This window comes from Muntiacus reevesi, chromosome 17, assembly GCF_963930625.1.
Source record: "Muntiacus reevesi chromosome 17, mMunRee1.1, whole genome shotgun sequence".
In the NCBI taxonomy this organism is placed as follows: Eukaryota; Metazoa; Chordata; class Mammalia; order Artiodactyla; family Cervidae; genus Muntiacus; species Muntiacus reevesi.
The window spans coordinates 44588237-44614757 of record NC_089265.1 but is presented as its reverse complement, the minus strand read 5'-3'; the positions used below and the strand labels follow the sequence as shown (position 1 = coordinate 44614757).

The following is a 26521-nucleotide window of genomic DNA, read 5'->3' as shown; positions in this document are numbered from 1 at the left end:
TGCCTTCAATCTTTCCCAGCATCAGGGTCTTTTCAAATGAGTCAGTTCTTCGCATCAGCTGGCCAAAATATTGGAGTTTCAGCCTCAACATCAGTCCTTCCAATGAATACCCGGGACTGATTTCCTTCACTTAAATATTTGTTCAATGAATAAACTGGCCAATTAGGAATAAAATGGTAACTTTTAAATTAGTGTGAGGTAGACTTCGGGTTCTTAGCTATGAAAGAAAATAGAAATATAGGCAATGTTTCTTTTTTTTTTTTTTTCCAAGATGGGAGAAATTTTAGTAGTTGATTTGCTGGGTGAAGAACCTATTAGAGAAAGAGGGTTTAAATAATAGGAAGAAAGAGTAGAAATCAAACTGGTCCATAGATTTGGAGGAGTTGGGATATTTTTAATGGGAGGGTTGAAGATCTGTTTTCCCTCAGGGTTAATCCTGGCTCTCCCCTTTTGGTCTTAGGGACCTGGCTGGTGGAATTTAGACCCAACAGTTGATTTTTTTTCAGGTTTCACTTAGTACATATTTAGTCTCTTAAGTTAATGGATAATTCAAAATTATTATGCAAACATAAGTAATTTTGGGAAACTGTCATTTATTTAATAATTCATAGATTGCTAAAATGTTACTTTGTATTTTTGACATTACTAAATATTAATGGTGATGGACAAGGAAGCCTGGCAAGCTGGTGTGCTGCAGTCCATGGGGTTGCAGAGTTAGACACCGCTGAGCGACTGAACAACAAAATTTTAATACCTCAATACTTCGATCTCACCAAATACCTCAAGAGATATGGGAAATTCCTCAGATCTCAACAAGGTGGGAATCACTGCTTCAGTTTCCCCCCTTCCTGGGATGGTTATCTTGAGTTGACATGACAAGCTACTAGTCCCTGCATACAGTGTCGTGGGGTTGCATATTTACTTAAAATACCTCTGTAGAGCATCAGAACTTCAACCATAAAATAGTCACACAAAACGGAACACATTCATAGTAATAATCAGCTACATTTTGTTGATCTTTCTAGGTCTTCCTTGAGAATGAGCTTTATCATGGTGAAATTAGGAAGGACAACTCTTTTGGCTAAGTGTTCCCAACAGGCTCAATTTGAATGCACTTCAGCTCTACTTGGGAAGTTCTGTGGACAATCTGAATGGATTTTAGAGAACAGTATGGTGGCTTTGGAAGCAGATAGATCTAGATTGTAACCCTGGCCTCTGTCAGTTATTACCTCTGTGGCTTTAGGTGAATTATATTTCTATGCCTCTCTTCTGCCCAGTTTTATCAGGAGGATTCCTTCTTCCTTTCCCATTGTTTAAGATTCATTCATGTTCTTTATTTTTTTAAAGAAAGAGTAATTATTGTATTTATTTTTATTTAAAATTGAAATTCTCCTAAATATGCAAAAATAGAAAATATTATAAAAATCATTCGCATATATATACTTAATATATATATTTAATACACATATATATATGCATATAATATATATATCTAATACACATTAAACCAGGTTTAACAGTTTGCCATGTTTTCTTTATTTCTTTTTTATAAAAAAAATCTCAAAAAAAAAATCTCATTGCTTTTTTATTCACCTAGTGCACATAATAAGAAAGCTCCATGTTTCATGAAAAAAAATTAAAACCCAGAATTTTACTCTTTTATGGCTAGTAAGTGCTTTAACTGAAATATAGTTGATTTTTACAGTATTATATTAGTTTCAGATGTACAACATAGAACACATTCAATATTTCTATAGATTATACTCCATTTAAGGTTGTTCCAAACCAACAGCTATATTTTGCTGTGCTGTACAATAGATCCTTGTTGCTCATTTGTTTTGTTTTTTAACTGTTATGAGTGAGTGAAGTCACTCAGTGGTGTCCGACTCTTTGCGACCTCGTGGACTATAGCCCACCAGGCTCCTCCGTCCATGGGATTTTCCAGGCAAGAGTACTGGAGTGGGTTGCCATTTCCTTATACCCCTACCATTCTCATGATTTCTTTCCCAAAGGTAAGAATTATTTTGAACTTGAAGTTCATCCTCATATAGATTTATTTTAGAAAAATCTCTGCTACATATTTATGTATTCATAACTGTGTATAAAGAAAGGTTCTGTATATTTAAAATTCTTTACCTGAATGTAAATATATTCTTTTGCAATTTGCTTTTTTTCCCTTAACATTGATTTTTGTATCAAGGAGTTACTTGTAGATGTTGCATATTATTTCAGTCCTTTGTATTATAGGTAATATAGTCATTTTTTCCTGGCAAAAAGTTAATTTCCTTTTTTTTTTTTTTTTTTTTTTGGCAATTGCAAGCAATATTTAGTGAAAATCTATGCCCTATTTCTCTGATTCTTTACCTACAAGAGCAGAATGCAAACTCAGAAACTGACCTTGCTCTTTGGAAGATATATGGACCAGGGCTTCTTCCCTACAGTTGTTTTGTACCAGAGAGAGGTCAGGATTGTCCAGGTGCTAACCTCTGAACAGAGCCAAAATTTGCCCAGGAGTTGAAAGGGAATGGTCCTGGCCTTCTGCTCTAAGCCTGTATTGACATTCAGATCAGACTGGCCTGATTTCCAGTCTGACTCAGGTCATTAACTGGTTTTGCAGCTTTATCTTTCTGTGTCTCAGTCCTTGATTATAAAATGAAGTTGGGAATACCTGTCTCCAGGATGAATTGTGAATATAAAGTTCATTGATGTGTGTAGCTAGTTCATTGTCTGGCAAGAGCTACTTTTAAGTGGATGTTACCTAACTATTAGTACTAACCAGAAGTTTACAACAAATATCAAAAATAGAAGCTGTCTTTGATAGAGAAATGTTTATAATCTTTGATTTTTTTGAAGTTAACACGTTGGTTACAGTCAAGAGATAATATAAAGCTAATGATCATTTGTATTGGGCTTCTGGTTTTGAAAGTGCTTTGGAAAATAAGAGTCAGCTTGTCTTTTCTAAGGTAATTGTTTTCCACAGTTGATTCTGGTCCTTGAAATGTCCATTATTCTATGTTTTTACTGAAGGTAAATTTATTGACATTTTTAGAGATAAAATGTGAAATCTATACCATATTGAAATACAGGATACTCTTTGCTTTTGGTGTTTTTATCATTGGGTTATTTATGTTTTGAAATAAATTATGGTTGTAAAATTATTATCTTCACGAACCTCAAGACTTTTGAGAAAGAATGCTTTTTAAAATATATTTATTAAGGAATATCTGAACATAAACAACACTAGAGAGAATAGTATAGTAAGCACATTTACTCATAATCTAGCTTCAATAGTGATCAAATCATGACAAATTGTACTTTGTTTATCTCTATTTCCCGTTTTTTCCCTTTTCACTAGATTATTTGCAAATTCCAGGTATCATATTATTTCTAAAAATATCTGGAAAATAAGGACCCCTTATTTTAAACTATTATGAAGTTGAAGCAAATGAACAATTTCCTAATAACCACATATATTAAGTTGGAATCACGTTTCCTTAATAATCTCATAATTCTGCTATCTACCCACAGTTTGTTTGAATCAGAAAACAGTGGTAATTGATACATTACAAATGTTTTGTTTTTTTCAATCTATATTTTCCTGACCAGATCTCATTTTTTTTCCAGTTGAAAATTATTTTTCAAAGAAATTTATTGCCCTGTAATGTTTCCTACCTTATATATTTTGCAGAATACATCCCAATGGGGTTGTCTTACATGCTTCTCTGTCCATTGTATTTCCTATTAACTGGTAGTTTGATCGTATGAACAGGAGCCTTGATTGGTTTTGATTTTTTTTGGCAAGAATACTTCATAGTTGTCTCTCATTTTAGGTATTAGCTACCATTAATAATCATTTTCTAGAGCAGGTGTTGACAGACTTTTAATGTAAAATCCAAATAGTAAACATTTTAGGTTTTGTGCACCATCAGGTCTCTTAGAACTACTCAACTCTGCTCTTATAGCCCCAAAGCAACTATGGACATTATGTAAATAAGTTGACATGACTATGTTCCCAAACAACTTTATAAATAAACACTGAAATTTGAATTTCATATAATTTTTGTATGTTATAAATGTTATTCTTCTTTTAATTTTTTAAAAACATTTAAGAATGTAAAAATCATTCTTAGCTCACATGCTAAGAAAAAAAATAAGCCGCAGACTGGATCTGTTCCTTAGCTGGAGTTTTTTGATCCATGACCAAGATCTGTCGTTTTATTAGGACATTGTAGAATGGTGACTTTATAATTCTTTCTTTCCTTTTTCATTTATTAGCTGAAATTTTATAGATAGAAACTGCTACATCAACTATTTGTTTATTACTTTGAATTATAATTCATACCATGAAGTCAAGATAAATATTTGGGAAAGGCCATTTTTATTTGGTTTTAAACTAGTAATAATAATAGGAGCTTCATGGGGGCATTGATCTGTTAGTTTGCTGTCAGACCTTAGATTTTAATTGGGTCACTGTGTTCAGTTAACCATCAGAAACTATTTGACTCTTTATTATGGAGGCCAATTAAATTGTTATTAAATAGAAGATATAAAAACATAGTGTCAAACTATTTCTATATTAAAATGTTTGCTCTCAGTAGTTAAGAAATTCTGAGCATTGAGTTAATTCTACTGCTGCCATGAAAATTACCAGAAACTTAGTGGCTGAAAGCAACATGGGTTTATATTATCTTACAATTCTGTAGTTCAGAAGTCTGATACGGGTTTCCCTAGACCAAAATCAAGGTGTTAACAGGACTGTGTTCATTTCTATAGTTTCAATGGAGAATCCATTTGTTTGCCTTTTCCAGCTTCTAGAAGATACCAACATTCCTTGGCTTCTGGCTCCTGGCTGTTTCATCAAAGGCAGCAAACTTGCCTCTCATTGACCCCTGATTCCAGTGCCACAGTACTTTCTCCGACTCTCTCTTTTGCCTTCCCCTTCTATATTTAAGAACCCTTATAATTACATTGGACTCACTTGGATAGTCCATAACAATCACTTTAAGGTCAAATAATTAGCAACCATAATTCCCCTTTGACATATGAAGTAACACATGTATTCACAGGTACTGGAGATGAGAGTGTGGACCTCTCTTGGAGGCCACTACTTTGCCTGGCAGAGACATTAAGGTATTATTGTTTCATTTGTTAAATCTTTACTAGACAGTTTTGAAGGTGGTAGTGAAAAATCCTCTCTAAGGTATCTTTAAACCCATGATAAATACTCATCTCCTCAGAATGAGGTTATGCTGGAAAACAAAGGAACAGAATAGATAAGAATTTATTGCACTCTTTCTGCCCCAATTTCTCCCCAGCTTTGTTGAGTTATAATTGACAAAATTATATATATCTAAAGTATATAAGATCATATTTTGATAGAATATACATTGTAAAATGATTACCACAATGAAGCTAGTTAACATAGCCATCACTTCACATAGTTACCTTTATGTCTTTGTGGCGAGAACGTTTAAGATCTACTCCCTTAGTAAATTTTAAGTATATCATACAGTATTGTTGACTTTTGTCACCATGCTGCACATTAGGCTTCCAGAGCTTATTTATCCTGCATAACTGAAACTTTCACTCCTTTGTTTTCTGAATGTTGAACTCATAGTGAAAACTTTAGAAGTGAAAATTACCTTTCCTACTCCTCGATATTCAGTAGATTTGGGGATATGAATGTGTTTGTTTTGACATACATTTTAATGACCACCCACTCTGTACAAGATAAAGCCTCAAATGCTGCAGGAGAAAGAAATGTTGAAAAGACTTCTGGAAGACTTATTTATGATTGGTGGGAGGGATGAAACTGTAATTTGGCATATAACATGAGATGCTATGACATATTAGGTATATAGTTAGCAATTGTACATAAATGATATATTATGACTCATATTCATGAGTATGTAAAGATTGTCTAAATTACATTATTAGTTTGTTAAAAAGCTTAGTCAGAATCATCATATGACTGAGAAAATCAATTAATTGGACCCATGAACAAACAGGTAGCAGATCTTTCCGTTTTTGAGCTTCTGACCTGAAGTTTTGCAGGTAAAATAACTTTTTGGATATCCTTAATTAATATTTTCTTTAAAAGTTTTTATACAATTTTAAAGATTAATTTCCATTGATAGTTATTATAAAATATTGGCTATATTCCCCATGCTGTACAAGACATCCTTGAGTCTACCTTACACACTGTAGTTTGTACCTCCCACTTCCCCACACCCCTGTACTGCCCCCCTCCATTGGTAACCACTAGATCGCTCCCTGGATTTGTGAGTCAGATTCTTTTATGTTATATTCACTAGTGTTTTATTTTTAGATTCCACGTATAAACGATGTCATACAGTATTTATCTTTCTGTCTGACTTATTTCACTTAGCATAATGCCCTCCAAGTCCATTCATGTTTTTGCAAATGGCAAACTTTTTTCTATATAAATGTCTCAAAAAGCAATTTTTACTAGTTTGTGAATATTTTATTGATTTTTGTTCCTTTTAATGAATGAAAATAACCCTTAATTTGAAATTTTTAACTGTAACCACTTTTTAAATAAGGCTGTAAATATTTTTCCCTGTTGTTTGAGGATATCTGATTATTCACATAAATGCTGGTCTCCTTTACTCAATAATCATTGTAACAATAGATAATTGGTATAAACCACTGTTAACAGAAAAGAAAGAAGGATGAATAATTATCAGCAACTGAGGACATTACAATAGAGAGTGTCTTCAAAATTGTAAAGGTCAGATAGGTTGAGAAATTGCCTCTGTTTATTTTAAAAATGTTCCTATTTCTTTTTTTATTGAAATATATTTCACTATAACATGTGTAAACTTAAGATGTACAACATTAATTTGATATATTTATATATTATAATATGATCACTATAAAAGGCAAAAGGACAAAGATGAAGACAAAAGAGCTCGAGCTTGACTAAATTGATAAGTCAAGGCATTCATCTCTTCCTATCACTCCTGACTCAGGGTTTTCCTGTGATTATAGCTGTGTATTATTGTTATTTTTAATTATAACTTTTATGTGTGATTAGGTTTAACGTAATGTTGGTCAGTAATCTTCATTTTATTTCCTTTCTGTTGACTTTACAAAATATGTCATAAAATAAAATCTAAAGAAATTATTGACGGGAAGTAGCAGAATTGGACCTGACAGACATTTGTCACCAACTTATTGTCCAGTATAGTGCCAGTTTCAGAATAGGATCTATTTCCATTTGTTTGAACTTTATATCATGAAGTTGACCCTCCTTGTAAAGACACATTTTGAACAAAAAAATTAACTTTAAAATTGCTTTCCTTTGTTCTGAGTTATTGGCCACCGTTTTGTAACAAATATGGAGTTTTAAGTATTTAAAAGTATTAGATACCCTAGCACTAAGTGAAATTAGTTTTCTTTGAAAGATAAACAATAATGATTCAACTTACTGGAGCCTAGGACAAAGTGGGAATGAACTGGTTACAGCTACAGAAAGGGCTAACTGTTTAAAAAGTGCATCAAGTTATTGGATTGTAACTATAGAATGCAGTGGAAACAGTTACTAAAACAACAGCTTAATTCATGTTTTGAAGGTCAAATTCTCCAAATGAATAGACTTTGAAAAATGGATGCAGAAGGAACCAGTGATAAATAATGGCTAAATCCTCCTTTTTTTGGTCTCATTACCCATTAAGTACACATAGGGAAGGGAAAAAATGTGTGACTAGGAGATACCTTGTATAACTGGTGCCTTTGGATTCACCGACGGAGACAGACAACTTAGTATGATCACATCGTGGTCCTGCATTGATTTGAGCAGTGAGGTAATTCACAAGATATTATATTACTGCACAGTTTGTGAATCATACACATTGTCAGACTTCGGAAGGCTGGGCATTATTCCTTCTTCCTGGGGAAAATGATTATCATAATTTAGTACTTTGGTTTAGGATCTCCTTTAGGATAAGGATTGTGTTTTATTTATCAGCGTAGCCCACATTTTACTCCATACCTGACTTGTTGTGGAAACTCAATACTTATGTGTAGAGTAAATGAAAAACATGATGAAAATGCTCTAGACTTAGGTGTTCCATATCCTGGACAGAAAAAGGGTGAAGGAAAGGAGGAAAATATGCATTATTTTGATATTTTTAAATACCAGGCACTTTCAGTGATCACTTATGTAATCTTCTTTACAGTATTCTGAGGTAGGATTAATTTGGATGCCCAAAGTACAGATGAAGAAACTGAATTTCAGAGAAATCAAGTCTGCTTTAGCCAGGGTAACTGGGAAGTGGTAGAGACAGAATTCAAATGCAACCATCTATTAATTTTTTCCCCAATACTCTGCTGACTTATGAGTTAGGGATAAAATACTTAAAAAGCATAAACAAGGTTTATGTCTTTTCCCTCACAAAGGTGATTTGTTCTTGGAGATAGCTTAAAGGTCAGTACTGGGTGGTGAGGCTAAGTCAGAGCAATATTGACTAATGAAAGCAATTAAACTGTATTGACAGTCCTGCAAACAAACTTAGTCCTGGGAATAAACTATTGAATGGAAAAACAAAAGCATGATAATTTGTTATTGTCGCTACTTTTCTTAACTGTTGTTGGGTGAGAATAGGACAATATAATTTTATTTACATGATTTTGATACTTTATTTCCTTTATTTTAAAAAATATGTTGAATCATTTACTTATTCTTTCAAGTTTTACATAAACTCTGGTTATTTCATTTTTGTGATGTCAATTAGAACCAGATTTAGAAACCTTTAATTTCAAGTGAAACTTGAGTATAGGATGCTTGTTAAATAAAATCTGTGTGTGCGTGCATGTGCATGTGTGTGTGTGTGTTAGAAATTTGTGACAAATAAGAGATGAATAAAAGCCTTTCCTGGGAGTTTAATCTGCGAAAGTAATTACCTTGGTTTTTCTTGAGGTCAGAATAGAATCAGGCCAATAGGCTGTATCTTTAATATTGTGTATGAAAAGGGAATTAGTGTCCATAATAATGAACCAAGATACTATATTCAGACATAAGAGAAAGATAGGTTTGTGTTTCATGCTTCCTACTTACTAAGACAAAAAGCTGAGTGAAGATCAGGAAAGGAGATGTTCAATAACAACGGGTGAAAGAAAATGAGCTGTTGATTAACTGGAAAAACATTTAATCAAAAGAGCCCTTTTCACAAGCATTCTTATTTAATCTTACTCTGATGGAAATAAGAAGTATATGTTTATATTTTCACAACCAAGGATGTTTAAAATCTAATTAGGATGTGCTGACATTTGCTGTAATTCTGAATTATGACCATAAAATTAAAGAGTTTCCATTCATTCTTCTCAGGGTCTCTAGGATGTCTATTGTCAGGAGATGAAGGTGGTTGTAGAGATGTAAGAGAGACAGTGTGCCTACCTTCTTTACTTGTTGTTATGAGGAAAGGGAGAAAATGGACATTTGCTGTGTGCTCAGCACTTTTTATATTTATGAAGTTTTTATATTTTATATATGTTATCTCATCCAACCCACACAGCAACCTGATTAGGTAAGCATCCCTCTTGGAGCTTGTATTCATTCTAGTGATGGCTGACAGAAGATACACAAAGTACATAAATATATAATAAAATGTCTAGTGTATAAGTATTATGAGGAAAAATAAAACAAAGCCAGGAGGTAAAGAATGAGTGGGGTTACTATTTCAGCTGGAGGGGAAGCCTCTCTGATTGCTGCTATTAGGCAGATGTCAAGATGAAGTGAGAAAACAAGTCATGGAGTTAACCTGGGGAAGAATGTTCCAGGCAGTGAGAACAGCAGGTACAAGTGTCCTGAGGCAGAGCAGTGCCTGATGTGTTAGATCAAAGATGCTGGAGAAAATGAGTCAGGAGAGGAGGGGAAGAAGATAAAGATTTGAACCCAGATCTATCTGACTCCAAACCTATGTCCACAATGTTCCTCTCACACCATGAATTGAGAAGTTGTATGACACAGGAAACTGAAAACAACTTGAGACTTATAGTATAGACTGTTAAGTGTAGAAAATCAGGAATAGGACAGAAAGATGTTTTGTTGGAGGCAGGGATGACATGGGCCTGGGCTCTAGGAGATGCATAAATGTGGGCTTGCAGATTCAAACTACAAAGTGGAGGTGAAAATGCAAAGAGCAGGGACCTGGGCATGTTAATAACAGTTGCACAAGTTCAACTTCATGTACCAGAGGCTGTTCTGTGAGGCTTATGTATATTGAATCCTTTGCTCACATAACAACCTCATTGTACCCCTTTATGGGAGAGGAAACCAAGATGCAGAGATATAAAGTAACTTGCCCCATGCCATGGAGTTTAGGTTTGCGATTAGGATGCCTGGTTCCGTATTCTGTACGCGTAAAGAGTGATGAGATTGAAAGAAAATGTGGAGCAATTTTAAAAGTTCTTTTTAAAATTTTCACTCATAAGTTTCCTGAGATGTGCATCAAAGATTGACCTATGACCTATGAGAAACAGAGTTTACTCTTATCCTTCTGAAGAATGTGAAAGAAAGTTTGGGTGGAGTGTGTTGGGGAGGATGGTGAAGATACACATTTAGTCAAAGTATTTTTTTTTTATCTCAGTTTGCTTCTGGCTTTTAGCTAGGGTGAAAATGTGGTTAACCAGTGATGTACAGTACTGTGCACATAGTTGATTCTCAATAAAGTGCTCCTTAAATCTGCTTCAAAATATTCTTTATAGTTTGTTTTTCTTTTTTTTTTTTAATGATTTTTATAGTTTTTTTTTTTTTTTTTTTTTTAAATAACCTTTGTATTGACGAAGTCGAGAAGCTGATGATTGAACTAGGGCAACTTCATGATTAAAATGTATTAAATATGTGCTCAAGTGTTAAGTCTTGAGAGAGTATAAATTTGTTTTCATTATTGTTTTTGGTATTTTTTGTGTCTGTGTTTTATGTTTTTCACTGAGCAAGACTTTTAGGCTTGTTTCACTTGCAAATTGGTTGCTGAAATAGAAGCATCAGAAAAAGTAGTTTTAGATTAAATTTGTCAAGTTCTATAGGGATACATGAGTGAGATTTAAAACAAACAATCTATCCAGGAATTCTGAAGGAATTTGACAAAGAGTAAAACTGTTCATCAAAACGTGTAACCGATTTTAAATAGCCACCACATTGGTTAAGTGTTCCCAAACCTCCTGGCCATTGGGATTATCTGGGAACTGTTTAAAACTAAAGACTGTTAGACTGGCCACACCTTGCCTGTGAACTTTCCACCTCTGTGACAATGCTGGGAAAATTATGAATTTGATAAGATCCTCATGTGATTTAGATGATAACCCATATTAGGATACTGTTTTCATAAGTATTATCAGTGATGGTGGGTCTCAGTGTTAGCACATATCAGAATTACCTGGAGGACTTGTAAAACCACTCTCCAGTGGACTCTAACTTCCGGTCGGCTTTAATTTCATTGTTTCTCAATAAATAAAGACCTGAGGCGTGGTCTGAGAATTTGCATTTTCAACAAGTTCCTGGATGCAGTGGCTATTACTATTGCTGCTGCTGGTCTGGGCATTGCACTTTTGGAGCCGTGACTTATATGGACTTCAGAGTAAGATGTGGGTGGCTTCAGGACAGGAAAGCAGTAGGATTTTCATTAATAGCATCAGGAAGACTCCACAGTAGAGGGTAGACTCAGTGACCACTTAAAAATAAAGAAATTATAGTGAGTGAGGCAACATTATTGTCCTAAGGTATATTCAGTCAATTCAGTTATTTGTGGTTTTAGTTAAGTTTGTAAATAATGGCTTAACAAGGGCAATATAACTTATTAGACAAAGGCTTTGTTTGGGTTCTAGACTAAGAACTCCTAAAATAATCTAGTTTCATGGCATTGGAAAAAATGGATGTGAGAAGGTAATCTTTTGTTCAAGGTAATCTTTTTGTGCAGATTTACAGACATAAAAAGGAGATTAGCAGGTATTTTTCAAGGCAGAGAAAACAAAATAGTGAATTACCTCTGGGATTAGGTCTGGAAATTTATTTTCCTTAATGCTAGTAAATGTCTTACAACTGTGAATACCATGGTAAATCACTCCGTGTGCTTGGATCCTAAATTCTTCCCAGTAAGAAAGTGCCAAGCTAGTGGAAATAAATTTAGGAAGGTCTTCACAACAAAATCTGTGATACAGGCAGGAGCAGCTGCATAATTTGTGGAGCTCTTTGCAAAATGAAAATGCAAGGCCCATGTTCAGAAATAACTAGGATTTCAAGACTGCCACAGGAAAGCATTAAACAAAGTGTAGCATGTGGGGCCCTATGGGGTAAACCGATCTCATACCCACGGGGCCAGCTCTGCGCGTGGAGTCAAAAGGGCTTCAAAAGTCTTTGAATTAGAGCTAGATTTGAATTCCATCCCTGACACTGTGTCACTTTGAGTGACATACTTTTGCCTTTTGGTTTCTTGATATGTCCAATTTGCTGAACAAGTCTTACTTTGAAAATATATTGAGAAAAACAAGTTAGGTAATAATGGAACTATGGTAGCATGTGGCATATGGAAGATAATTTCTTTAAATTCTAAAAAATAAAATAGACTCGGTAGGGATGGAGAGGTTACTCATCTCCTCAGTATGGGTATGTCATTTCCCATAGTCTTACTAATTTATTAAAGGTTTGTTGATTACTTATAGAGTGTGAGGCAGTGTCCTAAGTGTCCGTGTTTGTGTAGGTCACCGTCTAATGGGAGACATGACCAGTAAACAAGAAGATGAAACCATAATTGTGAAATGTGAAGTGCAATGGAAAAAATAACTGGCATTGTGGTATGGTCTTAGAGGGAGGCCCTGGGAAAGCCTCTCTGAAGACGTGGCATTGAAACTGCTGTTATCTACAGGTGAGGAAAATCTCGTTAGGGGAAAAGAATTCCAAGTGGAGAGAGAAACACAAGCAAAGCCTCTTAAAAGGACTTTGGTGTGTTTGAGGAGCTAAATGAGATGAGTAGGCTGCAGCTAGAGAATGAGGTAGAGAGTTCTAGGAGATGAAATTGAGGAGGAACACAGGACCAGATAGGTAGCCCTTTGTGGGTGAAAGTTAAGAAGTCTGGATTTTATTGCAAGTGTGATGGGAAACCATCGAAGATTTAAGCAGGGAGATGATGTGAGCTTACAGATATTGTTAAAATATCACCAGATGCTTCGTAGACAGTAGTGAACAAGGGACAAACAAGGAACTGAGAAGCTATTGTGGAAAACTCAGTGAGAAATGATAATGGGCTGGGACTAGGTTTGTGGCAGAGGCAATCTGGAGAAATTGACTTTCTTTTTCTAATGTATTTTGGTGATACGAGCAATTGAATTTGCAATTGGGATGTGTGTGAGTGTGAAGAGAGACGGATGAATCAAGACTGGATCTCAGATTTCTGGTTTGGGCAACTGGGTAGATGGTAATATTCTCAGAATTCATGAAGACCTGGAGGAAAACAGGCTTTGGAGGAGATTGAGAAGTCCAATTTTGAACATACTGATTTTGAGATGACTGAATCAAGTTGGTTAGTTGAATATATATGACTGGAGTCCAGAGGAGAGGTTGGACTAAGATATACTGTGCATATCATCTGTTTATTGATGGTAATAAAGCCCTGGAAATGAATGATGATTTGGATGACAATACACAGATAAGGGAGTGCAAAATAGAGCCCTGTGGATATGTTTAGTAGAGGAACCATCAAAGGAAACAGAAAGAACAGCCAGAGATGTATTTAGTTTCTTATGTCACAGAGGTCAAGAGAAAATCTTTCAGGAAAGGAGAAGTGATAAGAGGGTTGAGTGCTGCAGAGACTGATCAAGAAAAATGAGGATACTAGAGACCATTGTATCTGGCAGTTTTATATTCTTGTGAACTTGCCAAGAAGTTTTGTTTCAGTAATGGGGACTGAAGCCAGTTTGGAGTAGACTGAGGAATGAGGTAAAATAGTGGAGACAGGATGGGCATTTAGGAGAGCATGCACTGTCAATGTGCTTTTTTCCTTGTAAGATGAATAATGCTCGGGCATGTTTGTGTGCTGACAAATGATACCACATAAAGAGAAAGAATAATGGAGAGAAGAGAGACTTATTAAACACAAAGTCATAGTGGGACTTAGGGGATCTGTAAAATTGTGCCAAAAAAGCAGACTGACTGGCTGAGAATAAGTGGCCACAAAGTAAATCTAACATTTGAACTATGTCCTGTCTTATCATGTTGCTTGTATTTGGATTATTTAACTTGCTTTGCATACTTACTTGTTTCTCTTCTTGGCTTACCAGCTCCCAGAGGAAGACAAAATGTCTAATTTACCTGACCCCTTGCACAGTATCTTGGTATACATGTCATCCGGTTGAGTTTTCTGAAATGTAGTGGGAAAAAAGATGAAAATTTGAACCCAGATATCTTAAGAATTGGTAGATGGCTTGCCATAAGGCACAAAATGATGGTTTCTGAACAGTGTATGAGCACAAATATAAATTGGATCTAGGGTTACTGAACTGAGATATAAAACAACAAAGAAATGAGATTTCTCCACAGAAGACTGTGTTTTGAATTATCTTAAGAAGCCTTATGATGATGTAAAGTGATAGTGATCTGTAAGACATCCTTAAGAATCCAAATGATGGGAGCTCTGGGTGGAAACCAAAAGCAGACCCTAAAGTTGAAAAACTGAGCTGTATTCACTCACTGGGAGCTCTCAAGGTCCAGAAGCTCAGCCAGGTGCCTCATTCAGCCCCTTCTCTTACCTTGTCCAAGACAAGGTAAAAACATTACTGGACTTGGAAGAAAGGCAGATGATGGAAGTAGCTTAGTTATGTGAAGACTTGGTTGACATCTTAATAATCTTTGCCCCATCAGAAAAACATTGTTTCTCTGTATTATGAAATTGCGAGCTGCGGTTAAGATTTAGAAAGAAGTAAACTGTGAGAAATAGAAGAAAAATATTATTCAGTGGTTTAGGCAAAGCTGTTATTGCTCTGTAATGTCAATATCCTGAGCTATCCTTTTAGATTTTTTCAAATATATATTTCTTAAATTCCATGACCAGAAATACTGAAAACAAAATGTTAAAAGCAAAAACATTTTTTTTAATTTCTAGAAGAACATGATAATGTTTTCTATCCATAAAAGTTCAGTAATGATCATAAAACATTGGAAGAAAACAAACTTAAAACTACTTTCATGGTAGCAGGCTTTAGTTCTAGACGACTGTTCTGTAGAGAATGGTGACAATAAATAACTCCTAGTGAACAAAGGAATGTTTACTCAAAAATGACAGGTTTATATATTACTTAGATGGAGTGTTTGCTTCTTCTGTATTCTGGTCACATTCTCAAATGGTTTTAAAGGATGAATCTTGAAAACAAACTGGCAAATTTTGATTGTTGTTAAAAGGGTGGTTCGTAAATAAAATTAAAAATCCTACTGAAAGATTTTTCTGGCCATCCTTACTGGATTTTTCCTGTTTACTTCATATAATGTTGTCAGTATGAAGTTGCTTGTCGAAGAGTGAATATTTACTCTAAACAGGAGAAGTAAATTTAATGGTAATGAAAGCAACTTGCTCACAGCAGGGAATGGAGTTATGCTCCAGGTTTTTTGCTTTGTTGAGCAAGTGATGAGAGACTGAAATGAAAGTGCTAAGAACTGAATGAAACTCTTAATAATCAGCAATATAGGGAATAGTCAGAATACGTTTGTTCACTTTGCTGGGATGGAAGTTAGAGCAGTTTTTGCTTTGTAGATATTGCATCTTGATGTGGTAATGTGGTAATGAAAGGGAGGGGCCCTTTAAAGGTCAGCCATATCACTGTGTGTGTGGTAAACTGATAAAGCCAAAGGTTGATAAATTATTCTTAAATCTCTGCTGAACAAAAAGGTAAGATTTTATGAGTTGCTCTAATATGTAGTTGTCTCAAACATCCGGAGATACTGGAAAATGTCAAATAATGTGTGTATTTTATCAGCTGAATAATCTTCAAAAGCTAACTGTTTATAAGAAGCCAAGCATAGCACTATGACATGGGTTCAGCCGACTGTGTCTCATTTGGAGTCCCTTTTGAATTTCAGTGATCTTGGAAATGTATTTGTTCACTTGAAGTCTTTGGAGATATGCTTCAAGAGAAACCTTCAAATTATGTTATCTAAAGCATAAGGAGACTGATTTCTCGAACTGCTTGTTGGAACCCCAGGTTTTTGTAAAAGGTTTATTACGATTCTATGGGGAGCTAGGTGTGTGGTCAAAGCGGTCATAACTCTGCCTCTGTGTTCAGTGGTGAATGCAGATTGAGGGATCTCAAAGGCAGAAGGTTCCCCGAGTCAAAAGGACAGAAAACCAATCCCTTAAATAATACATACAGATGGCACTGCTTGCTGTGAGTGTCTGTTTATAACTGTGTAGATAATCTGTCGTGTTTTCCTTCAGCGTCTAACACACTGCTGCCTTTCTTCATACTTTCCTTTTAGTATGATATCAGAATGGTCATGGTTTCTTCCTAAGTTGATAGTAGTATTACCGTGCCTCTGTAATATTTGCTCCATTACTCCTTTCAGAGTCTGTGCTTGACACACTTCCTCTAAACATCAGCCTGAATGAGGAGGGGTTTATATAAGACACATTTGTTCATTTAATTAGGTGGTTCTGTAGAGGAGGAAGTAGGCAATAAAGCCAGTCTATGGAGCATTCTTGTCCTGGTCTTTTCTTCAGCCACCTCTCTAATTCTCTCTTTTTCCAGTCCCCTTCTTACCAGACTTTCCACTCACACCACCCACCCTGAGATGTTTCAGATTCCTACTATTCTCTCCTCCTTATGAAGAGTAGTATGAGACAAAGGTGATAGCCAATGTTTATGAAGATTGTTAAATATGGAACATGTGAAAATTTTTATTTAGAATGATATGTAGCAGAACATTTTATTTTAAAATTAATTTTATATTGGAATATATTTGATTTGCAATGTTGTCTTAGTTTCTGATTTACAGTGTTTAGTTTCTGCTATGCAGCAAAGCGTATCAGTTATACACATACATACATCCACTCTCTTTTAGAATCTATTCTCATATAGGTCATTGCTGGGTATTGAGTAGAGTTCCCTGTGCTATACAGTAGGTCCTTATTAGTTATCTATTTTATCTATAGTGGTGTTTATATGTCAATCTCAGCCTTCTGATTTATCCCTCCCCCCTTTTCTCCCTTGGTGACCATAAGTGTGTTTTCTACATCTGTGACTTTCTTTCTATTTTGTAAATAGGCTCATGTGTACCATCTTTTTAGATTCCACATATAAGTAATATCATGTGATGTTTGTCTTTGACTTACTTTACTTAGTATGGTAATCTCTCGGTCTGTCCATATTGCTGAAAATGGCATTACTTCATTCTTTTTCATGACTAAGTAATATTCCATTATATATATGTACTACATCTTTATCCATTCCTGTCATTGGACATTTAGGTTACTCCCATATCTTAGCTATTGTAAATAGTGCTGCAGTGAACTTTGGGGTGCATGTGTCTTTTCAAATTATGGTTTTCTCTGGATGTATGTCCAGGAGTGGGATTGCTGGATCATATGGTAGCTCTATTTTCAGTTTAAGGAAACTTTATAATGTTCTCTTTAGTGGTTGTACTAATTTATATTCCCACCAACAGTGTAAGGGGTTTCCCTTTTCTCCATGCCTTCTTCAGCATTTATTGTTTGTAACCTTTTAAAAGATGGCCATTCTGATTGGTATGAGGTGATATCTCATTGTAGTTTTTTTTTTAATGTAGATTTGATTTGCATTTCTCTAATAGTGGAAAATTCTGAAAGAGATGGGAATACCAGACCACCTGACCTGCCTCTTGAGAAACCTGTATGCAGGTAAGGAAGCAACAGTTAGAACTGGACATGGAACAACAGACTGGTTCCCAATAGGAAAAGGAGCATGTCAAAGCTGTATATTGTCACCCTGCTTATTTAACTTATATGTAGAGTACATCGTGAGAAACTCTGGGCTGGAAGAAGCACAGGTTGGAATCAAGATTGCCGGGAGAAATATCAATAACCTCAGATATGCAGATGACACCACCCTTATGGCAGAGAGTGAAGATGAACTAAAAAGCCTCTTGATGAAAATGAAAGAAGAGAGTGAAAAAGTTGGCTTAGAGCTTAACATTCAGAAAACTAAGATCATGGCATCTGGTCCCATCACTTCATGGGAAATAGATGGGGAGACAGTGGGCTCCAAAATCACTGCAGATGGTGATTATAGCCATGAAATTAAAAGACACTTACTCCTTGGAAGGAAAGTTATAACCAACCTAGATTGCATATTAAAAAGCAGAAACATTACTTTGCCAACAAAGGTCCTTCTGGTCAAGGCTCTGGTTTTTCCAGTAGTCATGTATGGATGTGAGAGTTGGACTGTGAAGAAAGCTGAGCGCCAAAAAATTGATGCTTTTGAACTGTGGTGTTGGAGAAGACTCTTGAGAGTCCCTTGGAGTGCAAGGAGATCCAACCAGTCCATCCTAAAGATCAGTCCTGGGTGTTCATTGGAAGGACTGATGCTGAAGCTGAAACTCCAGTACTTTGGCCACCTAATGCGAAGAGTTGACTCATTGGAAAAGAACCTGATTCTGGGAGGTATTGGGGGCAGGAGGAGAAGGGGATGACAGAGGATGAGATGGCATCACCGACTCGATGGACATGGGTTTGAGTAAACTGTGGGAGTTGGTGATGGACAGGGAGGCCTGGCGTGCTGCGATTCATGGGGTCGCAAAGAGTCGGACACGACTGAGCGACTGAACTGAGCTGAACTGAATAATTAATACGTTAAACATCTTCCCATGTAGCAGCACATTTTAAATGTAAGAGTATAACCAGTTGGACTGTGGTTGGTTGACTATTTTTAAAAATTTTATTTTTTTGACTTTGTTGAATGCCATGTGGGATCTTAGTTCTCTGACCAGGGATTGAACCCCTGCCCCTAAATTCGAAGTGCAGACTTTCAGCCACTGGATCACCAGGTTAATTAGTCCAAGTGATTGGTTGACTATTGACAATAATTCATAATTTTATCTAAAAAAGTAGTTTTGTTGGATTTCATTGAACCTCAGGAGCTTTAATATTGAGTGTGAGCATTACACCTGAAATATGTGTCTGAACCAAGATAGGAGCATTGTTATCATTATTCCGATCTTTATTATGGAATGGAAACCATCAGATTGATATATTATGGGAAGGAAATTATCCAAAATGAGATGATTTTTGTCAACTTTTAAGGTAGTTTTGCTTTCTTATTGTGATAAAATAAGTAACACAAAATTTACCATTTTACCATTTTTAAGTGTACAGTTCAATGGCATTCACTATCTTCACATTGTTATATTAGAGCTTCTAAGGATAAGTATTTTGTGACATTTATTTCTGGTTATAAATTTTTATTGCAGATGTTTTTGTCTCTTTTGCTATTAGTTACCCAGTTATGAAAACTAAGAGAATTCAAGATTTATGGCCACAGTAAATTACCTGACTTGATATCTGACTGATTTTTCATCGTGCTCAGAAATAAATTATTCCTCAGGCAAAGAGAAACCTACTAACATTCAAACAAACAGAAACACCACTAGAATTTACACTGAGAAGTTCTCAAACTTGAAACATCTAACCAGTCATTGGGTTTTTTGGTCCTTTTGGAGAAAATTTTTTAATAGGAAAAGTCTTTTTAGAATAAATACCCACACCTTACTACCACTGTAAATAATTGTACTACATTAAATCTTATCCATAAAGCCTTTTCTATTATGAGCTTTGTAAGTTATTCTGGAAGAAAAATCGCTGTAGGAAGTAGATGCTATATTGAGATAAACAAAACTTGTAACGGCTCTGACACTACATTTTATGATGGCTTGTTAGTTTTATTTTTCTCAAGTTTATGTTCACTACGATGTGTTTTCATATGCCTGCTTTAGGTTCCTATCAGTGTAAGGAAATGTTAACATTTTCTAGGTGTCTTATGGTTTTCACCACACTTATGTACTTGTATCATTAGAGCCTTTTAGGAACCTTTTAGTTGGGGAGGAAGGGCCATTCTCAGAAGAGTTTTACAGATTGAGATATTTAACTTACCTGAAGTCATTAGTGGAGACTGATTAGTTCCTGAATGCTCAGGATCTTTTTCTGTTTCCTGTAATGCACAGATACCCTTTCCCCCTAGATACAGTCATTGAGGCTGTAATGAGGGACCCACCAATACCTGGTTGTGGGGGCAGGTATGAGACCTAAAGCATAGGTGGTTAGAATCTCCATTCTTGGAGTATGAACAATAAGATTGCTTGAGGCTGAAGTTACTCCATCTCAGCAGAGGGCATGTCTTGATGAGACCATTCCTGCTAAGAGCACTGCAGAGCTTCCAGCTCCCTCAATCTAGAATCGCCTTGCTGCTTCTTTTCTAGGTTCTCAAGCATTCTGGAGGCTCTGGGAGTCCTTGATATTTTTTTCGATAAGTTCCCTTTTGTTTGAGTTTGTTGGAATCTTTCTGTTGCTTGCCACTTCAGAACCAACACAAGATCATTCCCAGTGCTGGTGCTTGGACTCAAATATTCCCTCATTATGTTCCATCAAATATTCGTTCTTTGAAAGCATATTGTTAAAGCTGAATTAAAGCAATTTCTCATCCTTTTAAAAAGATGTTTCCAGTTACTTTAATGTTCATCCCCATTTCTTTTCCCTATTTCCATAGGCCTTTCTCACCAAAAAAAAGTTTTTTATAGTCGTCTTAGAAACTTAAATTTTAAACTTAAATTTTTTTCTTTCATGTATTTGCTGACAGTGACAGAGCATAATAAAGAGAAATGATTCATCAAGTACAGGAAAATAATGTATTGAAGGGATAATAAAATAAATCTTCCTGAAAGTTGAGGTAAGGCAGTAGTTAGAGATGAGTGTGGAATGATTTGTTTGGTTTTCAAAGTAATCACGTCTTCTCCTAAAGTCATTTTCTTAGAGTACTTCTTGTTTACGTGTCTATGTGAGAGTGAAAGAACCCAGCGTGCTGGGTTCTTTAATATTTCTGTTTTGTTCACACTTTACTTCTTTTATGCCTTCTCAGATATGCTTCCAATACTTGTTTCCTGTAGATTCTTTATCCACTAACTTAGATTAAGACACTAAGTCGCTTCAGTCATGTCCAACTCTTTGCGACTCTGTGGACTGTAACCCACCACACTGCTATGTCCACAGGATTCTCCAGGCAAGAATACTTGAGTGGGTTGCCATACCCTACTCCAGGGGGTCTTCCTGACCCAGGGGTCAAACTTGCATCTCTTGCAAGTGGTCTCCTGCAATGGCAGGAGGATTCTTTACCACTAGTGACATCTGGGACGCCCTAAGACACTAATGTCATAGGATAATATAGCACCAAGTCATTCATTCGGTCACTATTGGGTATTCATGGGTTGGGCATTGTGTTAGTATGGGTAGATATCTTTCAACAAGTAGACTGTTCTCTGAAAGGTTTGAACAGGAACTTCACAAAGGATGATATAAAAATGGCCAGTAAGCACATGAAAAAATGCTCAATATCAGTATTTTATCAGGAAAATGTAAATTAGAACCACAACTACACACCAGATAGAATGACTAAAATTAAGAAAATTGATGCCCAGTATTGATAAGGATGTAGAACAAGTGAAACTCCCATATTAGTGAGAATATAAACAGGTGCAACACTTCAGAACACTTTAGAAAACAGTTTTATAGTTTCTCATAAAATTAAGCATACACTTACCATATATCTCTGTAGTCCCTACAAAAATATCACCACCCGAAGAGTATCACTTTAGTGTTCATAGCAGCTTTATTTGTAAGAGTCTCAAACTGGAAACACTTGGAAGGTCACTAATAGGTGAATTAATAAGCAAATTGTGGTATATCCATACAATAGAATACTCAACAATAAAAAGGAATGGACTGATAAATAAAATTGCATGGTTAAATCCTAATAATATGTTGAGTGAAAAAAGTCAAAAGAGTACATATCATATGCTTTCATTTGTATGAGATTCCAGAAAAAAAGCAATCTAAATCTATAGCAGAGCAGTGATTGCCTCGGACTGGGGATGGGAGTTTTGCTGTTTGGGAAGGGGCACAAGGAAACTTTTGGGAGTGATAGAAATATTTGTATCTCATGGTGGCAGTTTCACAGATATATAATTTTGTTAAAACTCACTGATATGTATGTTTAAAATGAGTGCATTTTATTGTATGGAAGTTATACCTCAGTAATATTGGCAAAAATATAGGTGGGATATTGCCTTTAAAAGACTTTTTGTTTTATAAGTCAATTTGAAATACAATTGTAATTAAACTGGAAACACCACAAGGCTCTTAATAGTTATATTTTAAAAAGTATAGTACCTTTTGAGAATTTTAAATAAAAATTCCCATCTATTTACAATGATGGGGAAATTATCCAGGAAACCAAATATATTTTCCACTGTTAAATGATCTATTATGGAACAAGAGTTCAACAAGTCCTCATACCCTCATATCTTTAAGTAGCTTGTTCTACTCATTTGGGAGAAAAACAAAAAATTTTTTTCCTAGATGGTAAGAAGATGTTGACCATTCAAACTAATTTATTGAATATAAAAATGATAATTTTAGCCTACTTAACTCAGTATTTTATTATGTTTTTATAAAATTTCTAAGAAAAAAATATGTGTTAACGTCTCCCATGCTTTCTTAAATACCTGCTTTAAGTTATGTTATTAAATTGTCTTCATGGACTTGTTTCTCTTAGCAGGTGCCAAATAAATCCCAAACAATACTTTGATTCTGTAGACAGAATGCCTAGATTCTGTTTTTGTGAAATAAAAACATGTTAAAAACTCATATTTTTGGTTTGGTGCTGCTCTACATTCGTCTCAACCAATGGAAGGTGAAGTGAAGGGAAGTTGCTCAGTCGTGTCTGACTCTTTGCAACCCCGTGGGCCTACCAGGCTCCTCCATCCATGGGATTTTCCAGGCAAGAGTACTGGAGTGGGTTGCCATTTCCTTCTCCAGAGGATCTTCCCAACCCAGGGATCGAACCTGGGTCTCCCGCATTGTAGGCAGACGCTTTACCGTCTGAGCCACCAGGGAAGGTAATACTTCACAAAAAACCATTGGGATAACAGGATTATTAAAAAATAGGTTTTCCTGAGGCCTCAGGTAATAATAGAAATTCAGTGTTCTACCATCCATTCTTTTAGTGCGATTTCAGAGTAAGTTTTTGGGGAATAGTCTCCTCATAATTCCTTTACATTTCTAGCTTTCTAACACTATTTCATTTTTGGTGCTTATATTTTAAAATCCACACATGAAAAATCTAGAGAGGTTCTTATAGATGAGAGTCTCACAAAGAATCTTTTGGATACCTATTCGGAAAGACAGGGTATAGAAAATTCTCATTGAGGCAGCAACAGAAAGTGGGTGAAGCATTTTGTAAGTTGGAGTCATTCAGCTTCCACATTGAGTTTAATGGCCATACGTAACAGTGGAGGTTTATAATTTCTTAAGTCTGTTTGCGTTTTTGAATAGTTCTCAAACCTGTGGGTTTACCTCCTTAAAAGCATATTTTCATACCATCCTTAATAATGCTTCTATTTAAGTTTTTCTTATTAGGTTGTTTTAACAGAAAAGGAAATGGCAACACACTTCAGTATTCTTGTCTGGAACATCCCATGGACAGAGGAGCTTGATGGGCTATAATTCATGGGGTCACAAAGAGTCGGACTTGACTGAAGCGACTTAGCATGCATATAAATAGGAAAAGATATTTATATATATTTGAAAAATGATAATTAGATAATTATACTATGTTGAAACTTAATTATGACTGTATCAGTTTCTTGTTCCTAAATGTAACAACCACAAAGACAACAGAAACTTATTTTCTTGTAGTTTTGGAGGCCAGAAGTCTGAAGTTAGTATCACTAACCAAAATCAAGGTGTCAACAGGGCCATACTTCCTGCATAGTCTGTAGAGGAGCATCTGTTCCTTGTCTTTTCCAGGTTCCGGTGGCTCTAGGCATTCCTTGGCTTGTGGCCACGTTACTCCAATCCTTTCTTCCATGGTCATGTCTTCTGTCTAGGTCAGATTTCCCTCTGCCTCACTCTTATAAGGGTACTTGTGATTCATTTAGGGCCCACTCAGATAATGCCGAATAGTCTTCTCAAAATCCTAACTCTATCGCATTTGCAAAGACTCTTTCTTCATATAAGGTAACAATTACATGTTCCAGAGATTAATTAGGACCTTGTATCTTTGAATGCCATTATTCAGGCTGCTGCAAAGACCTAAAAAATGAAGCTTGCTATGCTAATTACATTGCTCTTTTTCCTGTCACTTCAAAGCACATATGGTCTTTCCTACACATTTTTTAATTTAAATATATTACTTACTTGCTCAAAAAGAGACTGAATATCTCTGTTGTATAAGACACTGTGTGTTGTCATTTACAATAATCAAAAGAATCTTGGGTTTTTCTGCCTTATGAGTTAATGTCCTGTCTCTCCATTACAGTAGTAAAGATTTTGCAGACAAGACCTATGTGATACCATGCTGTGTATTGTGAACCTGAGAATTTCATGGATTGTATTAATTTAAACTATTCAATCCTGTTGTTAACCAATGTGTCTATTACATGCTAAATTCAGGAAATGTGATCGATGTACACAGACCTGACAGAATAGGGCTTTTAAAAGTATCTGTTCAAGAGAATAATGGCATCTCAGTTTTTTAAAGCTAGTTCACCATATCCCACTTCCCCCACTTTGTGAAAGGAAGTGTAAAGGTAATCAATGAATAAGCTGTTAAGAGAAGGGCAATATCAAGTCTTTCACAACATCAGATTATGACCGCCTATTATTGTTATGATGAAATGATTCTTGTAATAAGACTTGATGCAGGAAAAAATCTATCATATTAACATTTCATTTCCATGGACTTACTTAGATGCTGGCATTTGCCCTCGAATGGTATATTTTCCATTTTAACAGTATCTCTTAGCTTTGTAGGCCCCAGAAACAAGCTGTTTCTGAGAGGTTAGAGCTACCCTATACATCATAAAGAATGGAGTTACAACAATTGCAATACAATTGGACAAATTAAATTTTGTTTTTATATAGCACAATTAAAAGGTTATTTTTCAGTTGAGCCTCATAAATATTACAAAGCAAAAAATCATTCTTGGGAAGCCATTTTTAGGATAGTGTCTGTCAATGAGGTGTAGTGAAGTACAGAGGAGTGAAAAGTGGGTTGACAGTGACGAGTATGCACTATTCATTCATCTATTGAACAAATATTAACAGACTGTCCAGTGTTGAGAGGCTTGTTAAGGGTGTAGTTTGGGGCGGTCTGCCCTCATGCATACAAATCACATTGTGAGTGCTTACTAATTTTATGACCTTGAGAAAGTTACTTAATCTCAGGTACCAAAGTCTATTTTCTTATCTATAAAAAAAGATAATCATAGAAATTATCTCATAATTTTAGAAGTTAAGTTAGATGAACTATAAGAAGCAGTAGAACTGGCACATACTAAGTGTTTAACAGTGTAAGTTATTGATTTTCAGGATTTGAACTACGTATAAAACCAAATAGGAGATAATAGCCAGTTTGATGAATTTGAGCTACCACCACTCTCATTCAAATTAATAAGTAGGCTATATTTAATGCATTTGACCAATAGAAGGTTTTCCTCCAATGAAAATCAAAACTCCATGCCAGACTCCAAACTGGCCCTCAGATTCTGCATATCAAGCCTAATTATTGTTCTAAACTTGCACCCCTAAAGTCTGAGTTCTGAAACTCCAGATCACTTTGTTGTCTTTGAGTTCAATCCTTGATCCCTCAAGCAGTATCATTATTTCCATTTTTAAAGAGGACTCAGTACTTTGAAATAGAGTCCTCTAACCCAGTGGAAACTATTGTTTCATGAAGGTAGTGACACAGATGATGTGATTGCAACAAAGATGGCAGAACAAACCAAACACTTTTGTGTTGGGTTGATTTAAGGTCACAACAAATATCTGGAGATGTTCCAGCCATATTTTTTCCCATGGACAGGATTTCCATTTCCTCTGTGTAAAGACAAAACTAACGTTTATTTTTGCTTACTGTGTGTGTGTATTTTTGTGTGGTGTGTGTGTGTGTTGTACTTTTCTTTTGGTAAATTGATATAAATGCTTTTCATATTTAGGAAGACCAGCTATAGCTAAATGCTGCTGTTGGAAAAGTTTAAGTTAATTCTGAGACATTTTCTTCCCTTGGAGTTACCCCTGTCTAACATGCCTTAATGTCCTCATTCTTTTAGGAAAATTTTGTTCTACTTTTCCTTTTTTTTCTTTTCTACAGAATGTATCTCTGTAGATAGAGGCTATATGTGTGCCTTCTTCCATGCTCTGCATTCACCTCTTTAATTCAACGAATACTAAGCACTGCCTATATCCCAGGCATTGTGCTAGGTGCTAGGAATACT

General features: G+C 35.5%; 1 non-coding gene across 1 annotated transcript; it reads right to left on the bottom strand.

The window, feature by feature from the left end:
• Positions 1–23069: 23069 nt before the first annotated feature.
• TRNAC-ACA (transfer RNA cysteine (anticodon ACA)) lies at positions 23070–23141 on the bottom strand. The gene has a single exon. It is a non-coding gene; the product is annotated as a tRNA-Cys (tRNA).
• Positions 23142–26521: the final 3380 nt, after the last annotated feature.